This window comes from Cavia porcellus, unplaced genomic scaffold (genome assembly GCF_034190915.1).
Source record: "Cavia porcellus strain 051 isolate PalLab524CR breed Dunkin Hartley unplaced genomic scaffold, mCavPor4.1 scaffold_50, whole genome shotgun sequence".
Classification (NCBI taxonomy): Eukaryota; Metazoa; Chordata; class Mammalia; order Rodentia; family Caviidae; genus Cavia; species Cavia porcellus.
Genome location: NW_026947533.1, coordinates 3,541,016 through 3,556,227, shown reverse-complemented (window position 1 = coordinate 3,556,227; position 15,212 = coordinate 3,541,016).

The following is a 15,212-nucleotide window of genomic DNA, read 5'->3' as shown; positions in this document are numbered from 1 at the left end:
GAAAAACCCAGGATAAAACCATTGCACTTAATGAGTGAAAACATTATATGGATTCAAACAATATGATTGGGTATCATGATTACCACATACTTCTATTTATTATCATTTCTTATACTAGGGAATATATTTGGTATTTATACATGGGAATTTGATTTATTTCACTTATGAGTATGGTCTCAGTCTGTGTACATTTATTTATGTGTCAATGTGATCATTCTTTATAGCTGAGTAGTTCTCCATTGTATAAAAACACCATAACTTTTTTTTATCAATTCCTCAGTTGATGGACACTTAGGTGGTTTCCAAGATCTGGCTATTACAAACTGTGCTGCTATAAAAATGGGTGCACATATATCACTGTGGAATGATGCTTTCAGTTCTTCTGTGAATATGCCTAGCAGTAGAATAGCTGGGTCAAAAGGTGCTATCAGTCCCAACTTTCTGAGAAATCTCCAGACTGAGCTCCACAATGTTTGTACCAGTCTACACTCCCACCAAAAGTGCAAGAGAGTTCCTTTGTCCCAACAGTGTCTCCATCATTTGTTGTTGGTGGTTTTCTTGATCTTGGCCATTCTTTCAGGAGTGAGATGAAATCTCAGTGTGGTTTTAATTTGCATTTCTCTAATGACTATGGATGGTAAACATTTTTTCATGTATTTATTTGTCATTTGTATTTCTTCATCTCAAAATTGTTTATTCATCTCAGATGCTCATTTTTGGATTGGGTCTTTGAATTTTGGTGGTCTCCTTTTCAAAAATGCTTTATATGTTGTAGACAGAAGTCCTTTGTCTGAGGGGTAGTTCACTAAGATTTTTTTCCCAGTTTGTGGGTTTTCTTTTCACTATACTGGAGATTTCATTTGATGTGCAGAAACTTTTGAATAAGAGGTGATCCCAATTATTGATTCTGGGAAGCATTTCCCATGCGGTTTGAGTCCTGTTCATCAATTCTCTACCTACTCCTATGTCTTCAAGGTTTTTACCCAATTTGTCTTCCAATAGATTTAGTGTTTCTGTTTTAATATTCAGATCATTGATCCATTTAGATTTTACTTTAGTACATGGTGATAGGCATGGTTCTAGTTTTAGTTTTAGGCATATGGAGAGCCAGTTTTTCACCACCATTTATTAAAGAGAATGTCATTCTTCCAGTGAACATGTTTGGCCCCTTTATCAAAATAAGGTACTTGAGTGTGTTTGTAGTTGTGGTTGTATCTTCTCATCTATTCCACTGATCTTCGGCTCTGTTTTCGTTCCAGTACCATGTTGATTTTACTACAGTTGCTTTGTAGTCAAGTCAGGGATTGTGGTACCTCCTGCCTTGCTTTTGCTGCCTCTGTCTTTGTTATTCTAGGTTTTTTCTCATTCCAGATGAATTTTAGGGGTGATTTCTCAAGTTCTATGAGGTATGTTGATGGTATTTTTATTGGGATTGCATTGCATCTGTATAAAAGTTTTGGGAGAATGGCCATTTTCACAATATTTATTCTTCCTATCCATGAGCAAGGGATGGCTTTCCATTTTCTGAGGTCATCTTCAATTTCATTTTTCAGTGTGTTATAATTTTCCCTGTATAGGCCTTTCATTTCTTTCGTGAGAGTAATTCCTAAATATTTCATTTTCTTGGTTGCTAGTGTGAAGGGTGTGGCCTCTCTTATTTCTGTCTCTGTGACTTTGTTGTTAGTGTATAGGAATGCTATTGATTTTTGAGTATTGATTCTGTATCCAGCTACATTACTGAATTCATTTATTATATCTAGGAGTCTTTCAATGGAACTTCAGCGATCTTCTATATAAAGTATCATGTCATCTGCAAATAATCATAATTTAACTTCTTTTCCTATCCTTACGCCTTTTATTTATCTGTCTTTTCTAATTGCTCTGCCCAGTATTTCCAGTACTATATTAAATAGGAGCTGTTATAAGGGACATCCTTGTCTTGTGCCTGATTTTAAAGTAAAGGCCTTCAGATTTTGACCATTTAGTATGGTACTGGCTGCTGTTTTGTCATTGCTGGCCTTAATTATATTGAGGTAAGGACCATCTATTCCAATTTTCTGCATGGTTCTTATTATAAATGAATGTTGGACCTTATCAAAAGCTTTTTCTGCATCTATAGTAATGATCATGTGATTATAACTTTTGGCTCTATTGATATGGTGTATTACATTTACTGATTTACATATATTAAACAATCTCTGCATGCCTGGGATGAATCCCCCTTGGTCATGGTATATGATCTTCTTGTTGATTTGGTGCATCCTATTTGCCAATATTTTATTGAGGATTTTTGCATCTTTGTTCATTAGGGAGATTGGTCTGTAGTTCTCTTTTTCAGTTGGTTCCTCCTCTGGTTTTAGTACTAGAGTAATATTTGCTTCTAGGAACAATTTATGAAGGATTGCTTGCCTTTCCATTTCAATGAAGAATTTGAGGAGAGTTGGCATTAGGTCTTCTTTGTATTTCTTGTAGAATTCTTAAGTGAATCCGTCTGGGCCTAGGCTCTTCTTTGTAGGTAACAATTTTATTATGTTTTCAATTTCATTAATAGAAGTTGGGTTATTCAGTAGTTTTACATCTTTGTGACCTAGCTTTGGTACTTCATATGCTTTAGGAATCTGTCTATTTCTTCTGTGTTATAAAACCTTTGAGAGTAGAGGTTTTCAAAATAGGTGTTGATGATCTTCTGTATTTCAATAGGGTCTGTAGTAATTTCACATCTGTTATTCCTTATTGCATGGGTTTGAACTTTTCTTCCATTCTTTAAATAAGGTTGGCTAGGGGCTTTTCAATTTTATTTATTCTTTCAAAGAACCAGGTCTTTGATTCATTGATCTTTTGGATTTTTTTTTAGTCTTTATTGCATTGATTTCTGCTCAGATTTTTATAATTTCTTCTCTTCTTTTGGCTTTGGGCTTGACTTGCTCTTCTTTTTCTAGATGTTTGAGGTATAACATCAGGTTATTTATTTGTATTCGTTCTGTTTTCCTAATGTGGGAACTCGTGCAATAAATTTTCCTCAGAGGACAGCTTTCATTGCGTCACACAGATTCTTGTACATTGTATTTGTGTTTTCATTTGTTTGTAGGTATTGTTTAATTTCTTCTTTAATTTCCTCTGTGACTCACTGATTACTCAAGAGTGTTATTCAGTTTCCATGTGTTTGTAGGATTTTTGCAGTATCTTATTAATTTCTAATTCCATAGTGGGTATGGTCTGATAGCATGCAAGGGATAATTTCAACCCTTTTGCATTTATTTAAATATGCTCTGTGAATTAATATATTGTCTATTTTAGAGAATGACCCATGTAATACTGAGAAGAATGTGTATGCTGCTGTTGTTGGGTGGAATACTCTGTATATGTGTTAAGTCCATTTGTTCACAGGTGTGATTCAGTTCTTTTATTTCTTTGTCATTTTCTGTCTGGTTGATCTGTCCATTGGTGTCAATGGTGTGTTAAGATCTCCTGTTAGAATTGTGTTAATGCTAATTTGATTTTTTCATTTTTGTTAGTACTTGTTTTATATAACTGGGTGCTCTGGAGTTTGGTGCATATAAATTTAAGATAGTTTTCTCTTCCTCTTGGAGTTTTCCCCTAACCAGTATGTAGTGACCTTCTTTATCCCTTCTGATCACTATTGGCTTGAAGTTCACATTGTCTGCAAACAGAATAGCTACCCCCTCCCTTTTTTTTTTTTTTTTTTGGTTCCTGTTGCATGAAGTATTGTTTTCTATCCTTTGACTTTCAGTCTGTGAATATCCTTTTGGGTTTAGATGGGTTTCTTGTAGACAGCATATGGTTGGATGTTGTTTCTTAATCCATTCTTCCAGTTGGTTTCCTCTAATGGTCCATTGAAACCATTTACATTAATGGTTAGAACTGTTATATATTGGTTTATTGTTGACATGTTATCTTTCTGCTGTTGCATCTTTATCTTTCTGCTCTTTTTAACTCACTGTTTTGCTTAGTGCTTTTTCCCTAAATGTACCTAGGCTGTCTTTCAGTATTCTTTGCAGAGTTGGCTTGGTGATCATGAAGTTTTTCAGCTTTTCTTTGTCATATAAGTATCTTATTTCTCCATCGATTTTGAAGGACAGTTTTTCAGGGTACATCAGTCTAGGTTGGAAATCATTTTCCGTTAGGATCTGAAATACTTTGTTGCATGCTCTTCTTGACTTCATTGTTTGTGATGAGAAGTCTGCTGTGCTTCTGATACGTTTTTCTTTATAGGTGATCTGTCTCTTCTCTCTGACAGCTTTTAATATTCTATTCATTTGCTCAATTTCTGGGATGGTCATTATTATATGTCTGGGTGTAGATTTATTCTGGTTATGGCTATTTGGATTTCTATATGCTTCATTGATCTTGATATCAGTTTCCAATCTCGTGTTTAGGAAATTTTCAGCTATTACTTCTCTAAATATCCTCTTGACATCCTTTACGTTGTCCCCTTCTTTTTCATTTATCCCTATCAACCTTATGTTGTTCCACTTTGCATCATTTTGCAGGTGTTCCATAGTTATTTCCTGGTTTCTTGTCATTTTTAAAAGATCTTTCCTTTCTTGTTCACTGGCTACAATCTTGTCTTCAAGGTCTGATATTCTATCTTCATATTCATTGAGGCAGTTTTTACAACTTTGAGTGGAGTTTTTGATTTCCTGTATATCACTTTGCATCTGCTTTATGTATTCTGTTTGTTTCTTATAGAGTTCATCCAGGGATTCTATCTTTTTGTTTAGTTCCTCCAATTTTTTAACTGGGTCTTCTTTAGATGTGTTCAGAATCTCTTTCATTTCTTTTAACATTTGTTTTTTTTACCTACGAGATTATTTCTAGTTTGAATTTCTTTAATGCTTCCCAAAGTTGCTTCTTTATTTCAGTTACTATTATTTCAGGTATTTCAGTTATGTGGAATGTGTTTTCTTCTATGCACATGGCTTCTAGGCTTTTTTGGGATGGGATGGATGTTTGAAATTACATTTTGGTCTTTCATTTTGTCATTTTGCTGTATTTTCAAGCTTCAAGTATTGTTCCAAATGAGGGAGCGAGTTCACCCAGATTTGGATGGGATTCCATGCCTCGGCTGAACTTGTTGGCAAGGTAGGGAGTTCCCCCAGACTGGAATTGGAATCTGTTCCTCGGCCCCACTCGTTGGTCCCGGCAGGAATCTGCGGGCTCATCCCCAGGTGAGGAAGAGAGTTTCCCCAGACTGAAAAAGGATTCTGTGCCTTGGCCCGACTCCCTGGTTCTGACTCGCTGGTCCGAACTCACTGGTCACAGTCGGCAACCATCTGGTCCCCAGGTGAGGAAGGGAGTTCCTCCAGACTTGGATGATATTCTATGCCTTGGCCTGACTTGCTGGTCCTGGCAGAAACCACGGGTTCTACATCAGGTTTGATTATTAACTGCTGTCACATCCTACAACGTCTTCAAAGTTGTGTTTTTATAAAAATAGCTATATAATGTTATGATTAATTATATAGTCCCTGATGATGTGGAGAATTCTATTGAAAATAACAAGAGAAAGCTTAGTAAGTACTGTATATCACCTAATATTGTGGTCTTATATGTCTCTTTCATATCATGATTTTTTAGGAATTTGTTTTGTTGTCTTATTTTGATCTGTTTTCCCCCATAATACAGAAAGGATAGATATACACATAGAGATTAACACATGGGAAGAATTTATAACCTATTTATTGGAACAAATAATATAATGCATAATGTAATGGACAGATACTCTGAAGAAGATGTGACACTAAGAAACCCAATGCTAATTCTGTAGCATTATGATATAAAATTGAGCAATACTATTATTCACTGTTCAGAGTGATATTAGTCTAGTCTCTTATTTTTTTGGGGGGAATTGTAATTTTAACATGGCTTTGTTTTAATCTTTTGATGCACATGCTTCATTTTCTCTTTCATAAATGATGTTCCTGAAGTTGATGCCATATTTGGCATTAAGATATACATTTGTAGAAGCTTGGAGCATGTGTTTTTGAAAAAGTTGTGTTCTTTTCACATAACTTGTACATTAATGAATGTTATGTTTTCCAAGTTGTGACAAGACATCTGCTGATTTCCTAGCATCATTGGATATCATACCATGTAAATTATGTTGCCTGTTTTTGTTTCTCAGTGGAGCCAATATTTGTCATTTAAGTAAACCTTTGTTTTCTAACCATCAGAATTTTAATTGTTATGTTTATATTACATCTTTATTTGCTAGTAAGGTTTCCCCACATTTACCAAATGTAAACCATACTACTGTGAGTTTCTGATTGTGCCATACTGACAGAATTGTAACTTGTCTCCAATAGCACATCACAATATATATAATCAATATCTCCAGAAATTATAAAATTTGGCATGATTTATGAGTAACCATACTTTGAAATCAATTTTTCTTAAATATGGAGTTGTTTTGGCAGAAAACGTTGCTATTGGATGTATCATGCAAATGCCTTTATTTTAGTCCTTGATGCTGTGAATGCATTGTATATTTTGTAATCATTACTGTTTTTTCCTAAAATACTGAAGTAATGGCATGAAGGGAAACCTAAATTTTGAGCTGTCACCAAAGTAAAAAGTAAATTTGCTAAATTAAGATTCAGATTGTGTTCTGTTTTACTGAATTGTGAATTTATACAATGGCATATCACTTTGTTTATAAGGACCAGTGTATGACGTTTGTGGTGTGTACTGATTATCTTTAAACACATACACTGGGCCATGAGTCCCAGTTGGTTTCCTGTGGCCTGTGGTTTTCACTTCCGTTTTAATATTCATGTAATTTGTAACGTGTTTAATGCAGTGTTGTTGAATACAAAATCTGCTTAGGAATTATATTGTTAAAAACTGTGGTGTCATGAAAACACAAGTGAACATTGCATAAATACCCCTAATCCAGTGAAGATAGCTTGCCCAAGTCTCAATTATTCTTGGGAAAATAAATTACTCACCTCTTATGTAATCACCACTAAAACTATATCTATTTTGTACCTGAAGAACCTGATATATTTCACAAAGTAAAAGACACTGTGAAGTACATTGTTAGCCTCCATGCACTACAGCATGTGGCCAGATCCCCTGCAGCATATTTCTGCTTACCATCAATGGGAATATTTGGAGTTTGTATTACAGATAATAATAGAATACTGAATCTATAAGAATATATCCCGAGTACATGCACTTTCTCATTTTACCATGACAGTAAATCTTGCTGGCCCTATTGATGCATGCTTGTAATGCTAGCACCTCAGCAGGCTTAAATTAGTGGAAGAGGAAGTTGAGTCTAACCTACACAATTAGAGTGACCTTGTCTCAAATATATCTTCAAGTTCTGCAGATGTTGCTTAATGCTTTAAATCTCTTCCCTTTCTTCCCCAGCATTAACGTTTTTTAATACTCACAATTGCACATCAGTAGTTGTCTTTTTATCAGTTGGCCATATGCAGTTATTCCGGAGAATCACTTGTGAAACACATTTGTTTTCGCAGTGACCATCCTGAGCATCATTTGGGCAGTTGTCAGTTTAACACATTCATTCTTGTATTGAATACAGTAGAATTGTAACTTTTATATTCCTTGTTATTTTATAAGAACTAACAAAAAGTATGCACTTTTTGGTCATTTTGTATTTAAATAATTGCATTGGTAAGGAGTTACCTATAAAGATTAGGCTAAAGATGATTTCTTTAGTTCAAGCATCAGGAGAGAATGAGATGGGATGATAATGGCTTTGAAGCTGAGTTTGGGAGGCAATTGCTATATGGTTTAGCAGAGTGTGAAACAGTTCTTTTTATGCCTGCATTTGAAGTTTAAGAAACAAGTACGTTGAGGTCAAGAATATAAATGTACGATAGGGTAAAATAATCACTACTGCAAATTGTGATTTTTCTTTTACTCGGGAAGTGTACTTTTTTGGTAATTTGTGCAGCAGTCTCAAATATGCCTCTATTGGAGTAAAACATAGTGAAACATGAAAGAGCCAGACATTCCATGTTTTGAATATAGAAGTATTAAAATACATTTTTAAAATACTATTCCTGCTGATTTGTGTAGAAAATAAGATAGGGTGACAAAAGAAGCAAAAAGGACCTTGTAAGATTTTAATCCTCTTGCATAAGCATACAAGCCACAAAAAAGTCAAACCAAAAGGATGAAGAAATAAACTACAGAATGAGAGAAATTTTGCCTATTACTCCCTGACAGCTGACATGTAAAACCAATAGGAACATGAAAGGAATGCACATTTTTCAGAATATGTACAAAGTGCAAAGAAATACTTGAAGAACTATTGAGCATTTTTGCACAATAGAGAAATGCAAATAGGGACATCATTTCATTGCAGAGAGAACCCCTCACCATAAGATCTAAAGAACATTCAGGAGACTACAGGAGAAAAGGAATTATTTAATCTTTTTGGTGGAAATGTAGGTAAGTAGTTCAACTACTACTGAATTCAGCTTTAAAGTATTCAAAAGACTAAAATTAGTAATTCTCATTAGTGCAGTGCTTCCTTTAGTGGGTCTCCTCCCCAAAGAGTTAAGGACATATTGCAGTGATTCATGCAGATTCCTGTTACTGCAGCAATAGTCACTTTTCTGTGGAGAGCAGCAGCAAGCACTGCTCCATCACCACCAAATACCAATGACGAACAACAAATACTCAATAGTGTACTCCATTTGATATATGACGTGAAATTTTATTGTGAAGTCAGCTGTGACTTAGGTTTTCCAGTAGACTACAGGTCAGTGCAAATATGATAGTCATGCTAATGTCACAAGGCCATCACTAGTACACTATTACGTTCATTAGATTTGATGTTTTATCTTTTTGAGGAAGCATGTTGTTATGAAGTTCAGGCTGGCTTTTAGGTCACATTGTAACCCAGAGTGGTCTCAAACAATTCTCCTTTCTTAGTGTCTCAAGTACTGGGCTCCACCCAAGAGCCACCACGCCTAGTTTATATTTGCTATATTAAGTGCATATTCAGGATATTTTATTTCAACTGTTTATGTTGTTAAAGTATTTCCATATTTTACCTCCAGCATTTGTAGAAACTTTGGCATTATTGAGGTGGTGATGTGCATATCCCCATCCCCATGACATTGTCTGCTGGGTTCAGAGCTGTCAGTGTACTGCAGTGAAACATAGCTGTACATAACTGTTTCCTCTTCTACTTTCCTTAGAAAACATTTTTAAAATTTCCATGGATAATCAGAGAGTCAATAACCCTGGCTAGAGTTTCATGCAAATGCTGACAGTTAAGTACAGTGTAGCACTGATCCAAAGATAACTTTCTGTCATCTGAGAGTCTCTATAGTCCTTTCTGTACACACACTTTGTGCCTAGGCCAGCACCTGTTGTGGGTTCCAGAGTCTGCTGCAAAGCCATGGAACACATAGCTTTGTGACCGCCTCTAGACTATTCTCCTCTATGCCACTCTGATGAGGCAGAGTACAGCTTCTGGCAGGAAGCCAGAGACTCTGAGGCTCTGAGACAACACTGGTTTTTCTTTGTGAACATAGATAATATTATATTTCTGTAAGACAGACAGCTCTGTCCCATATTTCTACCCAGGAAGACAGAAGATGAATCTGAAGACTGTGGATTAGACAGGGGTGCTGCTCTTCTGCTCTGCCAGCCCAGTCTTGGGTGGGAACCTGACAGTGGCCCAGGCTTGCATCCTCCCAGGACCTGCACCAGCTCACAAGGATCTGCCATCAGGGCTTGTCAGACCCAGTCACACTTGACTTAGGGCAGGAATTGTGTAGGGGGATTCACAGTGGTAGTCAGGCCTTAATGTTACTCTGCTGGACTCAGTGAGTCTGAGTGGCTTGTGGATGAGTCTTGTGACACCTGTCCTGGTCTCTCTCCTGCCTCTGGGTGCCAGAAGGCTGCGGACAGTGAGCCCTGTCCTTTAATGCCCTTGTCATTTGGCATTTGCCCGCAATCATCCTGAAGGCTCTGGGATGAGTGAACCATTTTTTCAGCCATTCCCACATGGTCTACCTATGCGGGATCCTGAGGCTGGGGTTCCGTGTCCTGGGAAAGCAGCGTAACCTGCTCCCTGTTCACTGTCTTGAGCCAACTGTCTGTAAAGACCAACTGTCACCAGACCAAGGTGCCTGGTGACCTGAGCCTTCAGAGTTCTGTTTGGACCTGTCACCAAGGAAGTGAGGTCATGCACTGGGGTCCACAATTTGGCCTTCCTCTATGATATCACCTTTATTTTTGTTGTGGAACAAATCTATGTCCTCCTTAGAAACAACAAGTTAAAATGCTAGAAAACTGTGTATACATTTAGACTTTGCTGCACTTTGAACATTTTAATGCAGCAAACATGTAGATGCTTCAGATGTGTCAGGCTGGGTGCCAAACACAAATGTCCATCCAAAGGATCCATTGTCTCGGAGGATGAAAGACACATTGTCTTCTGTTAAAGATTCGTCAAATGTTAGGATGACTTCCTTTCTTGGGCTTATGTTAGTTTCATTTCAGTTCTATTAGGAAGCAAAATACCCATAATAATTTTACCAAACAATGTGAAGGTCTCATGTTATAAACTCCATATATGCAGGGGAAGAGGATTCATAGCCAGTTTTACTCTCACGTGCTTAGGAATGATTATTTATTCATCCTTAGATGTTTAACTCAGCTATACACTGTAGTGCTCCAAACTCTGACCTCCAGGGAGGGGGGACAGCAGGTGATGAGTAGAAGGGGAGGTGACATCATCACTCCATTCTGAAGAAGTACACATGTGCATCACTCCTGGGGAACTTGTCTCCTGGCTGCTGCTGTCACTTCCTTTCCTCCCATGCCAATCAGACATGGGCTTTGTGTCCCTGATGGGTAGTTTCCCTTTCCTAGTGGGGATGTTGCTGAGCCTTTTCAGTTGTAATACTCTTTGGTTGGTCTCCTTGAAGCAGTGTTTCCATGCTGGACTCTCTCTGTGCTGCCACCACCCACTATTATGTGGTTGAACCAAGCACATGCACCTGTCACCATCTTGTGATGGCCATTTTTTATGTTTTTGGATCGGACTTCAAAAGGAAGCTGCCACACTCATTCTTACACAAGCATTTGAGTGGATACTGACATTTATTTCAAAGAAAATGCATCATATTGCTGGTGTATGGATAACTTAGAAATTCTTGCTGTATCTTTGGAAGCAGATGTTTAAAGCAGAGTTATGTGGTTCCTTTTTTATTTTGTTTTGTGTTATTTTGCTATACTATATTATGCTCTGTTATGTTATATTATGTTATATGTTGGTGAGGATTTTGAAAGTCCTTCAGGGTGTTTTCAGTACTTTCTGATTTGGTTTTGTATAACCAACCTGATGAACTTTGAGAATATCAAAAACTTTGAGGAGTTTTGTTTTGGAGAAAATTTAAAGAGGAAAACACAATCAGGGATGTTGTTGTACACCTGTCATTCCAGACCTCTGAGGCAGAAAGTTTGTGGTGAGTTTTAGGTCGTCCTAGGCTACAAGGGAAGATCAAGGTCAGACTGAACTGCATAGCAAAACCCTGTCTGAAGAAAAAAGGAAAGAAGAAAGAGAGCAAAAAAAGATAAAAATGAAAAGTCAAAAATAGACTTTCTAGTGAGAAATCTTTGTGAGGTTCTCTTGCATGTGTACTTTAGTCAGCACACCTAGCATAAGGTTTACCATCATGGAGACATTGATGTGCTTCCAGGTGTTTGTACTCTTTCAATTTTTTAAAGGCTTTTTACTTAGATGACTGTAGATATGCTGCTGAATATATCCTCTTAGGATTTGGGTAGTTCAGTATGAAGAGATTTTGATCATTCTGGTTTATTTTTTTTTCTGTCCTAAATTTATATTTAGTACCAGAATTTGAGCAAGGGATTACTATTTTTATTTTGAAATAATAATAAGAATCATATAAAGATACACTTTTTAAGTCTATAAAAAGATAAAATATGTATAGATTAATAGTGATTAATGTACCTTGTTCAGTGGTTTCTGAGATTTCTTAAAGATCAATATTTTCATACATTTGTAAAAGCTTAGGTTTGGTACAAATTTTAAGACATGGTCTCACTAATTTTCTAAATGTCCCAGGCTAGGCTTAAACCTTTCCTCTCATCATTCCTCCCTCTCCCAGAGTGCTGGGATTACAGGTGTATATTATCCTGAGTTGGCAATTGGTAGCAGTGTTGTGTATTCATGCAATAAAATATTTGGCATTCATCTTCAGACACTTTGTAGATGGAGTCACTCTAGTTAAGCTGTCCACCACTTTCCAGGTCTGCAGCTTCTTTCACAGTGAATAGGACTGAAAATCCCATTAACACTGTTAGTAGATTCTCTGCTTTTCTAACTGTGGTCAGCAGGCACTTCAGAAGATTACTCCAAATGCCTTCTCCACTAGGATTGAGGCTTGGTGTCTTTGAAGCACATTCTCTTTTTTTTTTTTTTTTTTTTTTTTTTTTTGATTCCTCATGGAATTTGATGATTGTTTGAAGTCAAATCACAAGAAAGCTGGGAAGGTTAAAGCTACTTGGGGCACACTCCCCTCCAGAAGGCCAGCCCAGTGTAAAAATTTATTTTCCCTCCTAGTGTAAGTTGCAAGTTTTTTTGTTTTTGTTTTTGTTTTTGTTGCTGTTCAATTTCTAGGACTTGAATACAGAGCTTTGCATTGGCTTCTTTGTCTTCACCTTTTAACACTTTTCTTGTTTTGAGCCAGGTCCTTAATAAATTGCTGAGGCTCACCTTGAATTTGTGATGCTCCTGACTCAGCCTTCCAGACTGCTAGGATTACAAGCCACACCACCAGACCCGGTCTCATCATAGTGTTGTTAAAAACTTATTGGCTGAGCAAGGAATGGTGAAAATGCCTGTAATGCCTGTACTCAAGTGGCTGAGGCAGCAGGGTTTCTGGGAGTTCCAGACAAGCCTGCAACATATTCTGAGTTCAGCTCAGGCTACTATGACACAGGGAGACCCTGACTATAAAAAGAAAATGAAAAAATAGGGAAGAAAAGGAAAGGAAAGGAAAGGAAAAGAAAGGAAAGGAAAGGAAATGAAAGGAAAGGAAAGAAGAAATAAATAAAATTCCTAGTGATTTTGTCACTTGGTGTGCATCTGGGCAAGCTTTTTTAGTCTGTGGTCCTTTTCTTCCAGTGTAAAACCCTTTTGACTACTGTTACTTTATAGTACCTGGAAACTAGTATTTTGATGCCTCTACTTTTAATGTTCTTTCTATGGCTATAGGATGACTCTTTGTACTTCCTTGTGAATTTTCATATTTTTTTATGTTTCTAGGAAAATTGCACTGATACTTTGACAGGAATGGCACTGAAACACCTGGTTGCTCTGGGTAGCATGTACATTATAACATGAATTCTTCCCATCCCTCATCACAGTATGGCTTTTCTTCTGTTAGTGCTCTTCTACTTATTGTATTCCAAGAAGATGTGAGTTTGCTTCAATTTAACCTAATCATTAGTTATTTTTGATTATTTGTGAAATGAATTGAGTTCTTTGTATTTGAGGCTACAATTTGTTTGTAGTACATAGTAATGAATTGATTAGGGCATGTTGCTCATGTATCCTGCAATTTAAGTGATTTGTGAATTTGTTCTATAAGGTTGTCAATGGAGTTTAAATTTCTTATATACAATGCTGCACCCTCGGGAGAACTGCAACAACAATTAATTCTTCCTTTCTGATTTGGAAGGCTTTGCTTTCTCTTTCTGGATTAAATTCTATGGCCAGGACTTTGAGTACTGTATGTTGAAAAGAGTTGCAAGCCTTGTCTCCTTCCTGACCCTAGAAGCTAAGCTTGCAGCTTGTCAGCCCCTGAGCACCATGTCAAGGATGGAGCTTGTCATGCTGTGCTGAGGTCTATTCCTCCTACTTACAGTTTATGAATGATTTTTATCATGAAAAAATGGTGGACTTTTCAGGTTCTCAAAGCTGTTTTTCCAAATCTCTTCAGGGGTTAGCTGTGCCTTATGCTGTGAATGTGGTAAGCGACATTTAATAGTTTGTGCGCGAGGGGACATTCTTGCACCACTGAGATTGAGCCCAGTGTTGATCGTTTTGGTTAATTTTGAACATGCTGGTGAGTTAATGTGGCAAACATTTAGCTGAATACTTTTGTATATGTTCATTAGGAATATTAGCTAACAGTGTTTTCATTTATTTTATTTTTAACACATTATTGTCTGGCTTCATTCTCAGGATGACTTGTCACTTAAAAGAAGTTGGTGGTGGTTTTTTCTTCAACTTGATGGAAGAATTGAAAAATAATCAGTATTCATTGTTTATCACATACTGTATAAAATTCACCAGTGCACGTGTTGTATCCTGGCTTTGTTGTTGTTATTGAGCAGCTGTGATGTTTACCCATTGCCTGTCCTCCTTATTTCTCTGTTCATCAGACTGTTTCCTTCTGATGCGTGTGCTTTGGGGACATCAATGGACACCACATATCCTTTAAGGGTCACGTCTCATTTTATTTACAGATGCTACCATTTACTTTTGTATCTTCAAACTATCTCCATAATATATAATATTGTGAGTAACTCCTTTCACTTACTTAGTTTTTAATGCACACTCTTGCAGGGTTTGGTTAATGCTGGAGGAAACTGGGGCTGGTGAGGGCCTGGTCTCTTATTTAAGGCTTTGTACCCTGACATGCCTGTAGTGCCTCCATCTCCTGGCCTGCACCCTGTAAACACCTGTCCTGTTCCACAGCTATGGGGAGTCGACATGTGGCAGTTCAGATCTGCAATCAGGTGGAAAACATTCAGTGAATTTGAGCTCTGTAATGGACTGACCTTCTCATACAGAGCTCCCCTGAGTGAGATAGGGGGCCTCAGGCATGTAGAGAGGAGCTCTGGAACCATTCCAGCTCACTCCTTTCCAGTGTGGAGTGTATGACGCTTTCCTTAGAACTCACTAATGGATGAGGGAGCCTGGACTGGGCCCTTTTTAGCCATGGTTCCTGCTAGGTGCCATGGTGTCCTGCACCTTTGCCTGGACCATCTCTCTGACTTCAGATATCCACAGAGATATGAGCAGTCTCAGTCTTCCTCTACCAGGCTCTAACTCTATGCTGAAGCTTCAGTGAAATATCTGTGTCCCTAAAATTCATCTTATATATATTTAACCTGAAAATTCCACTACTAAGGGTCATTATAAAAAATGAGATTGATAGACAGCA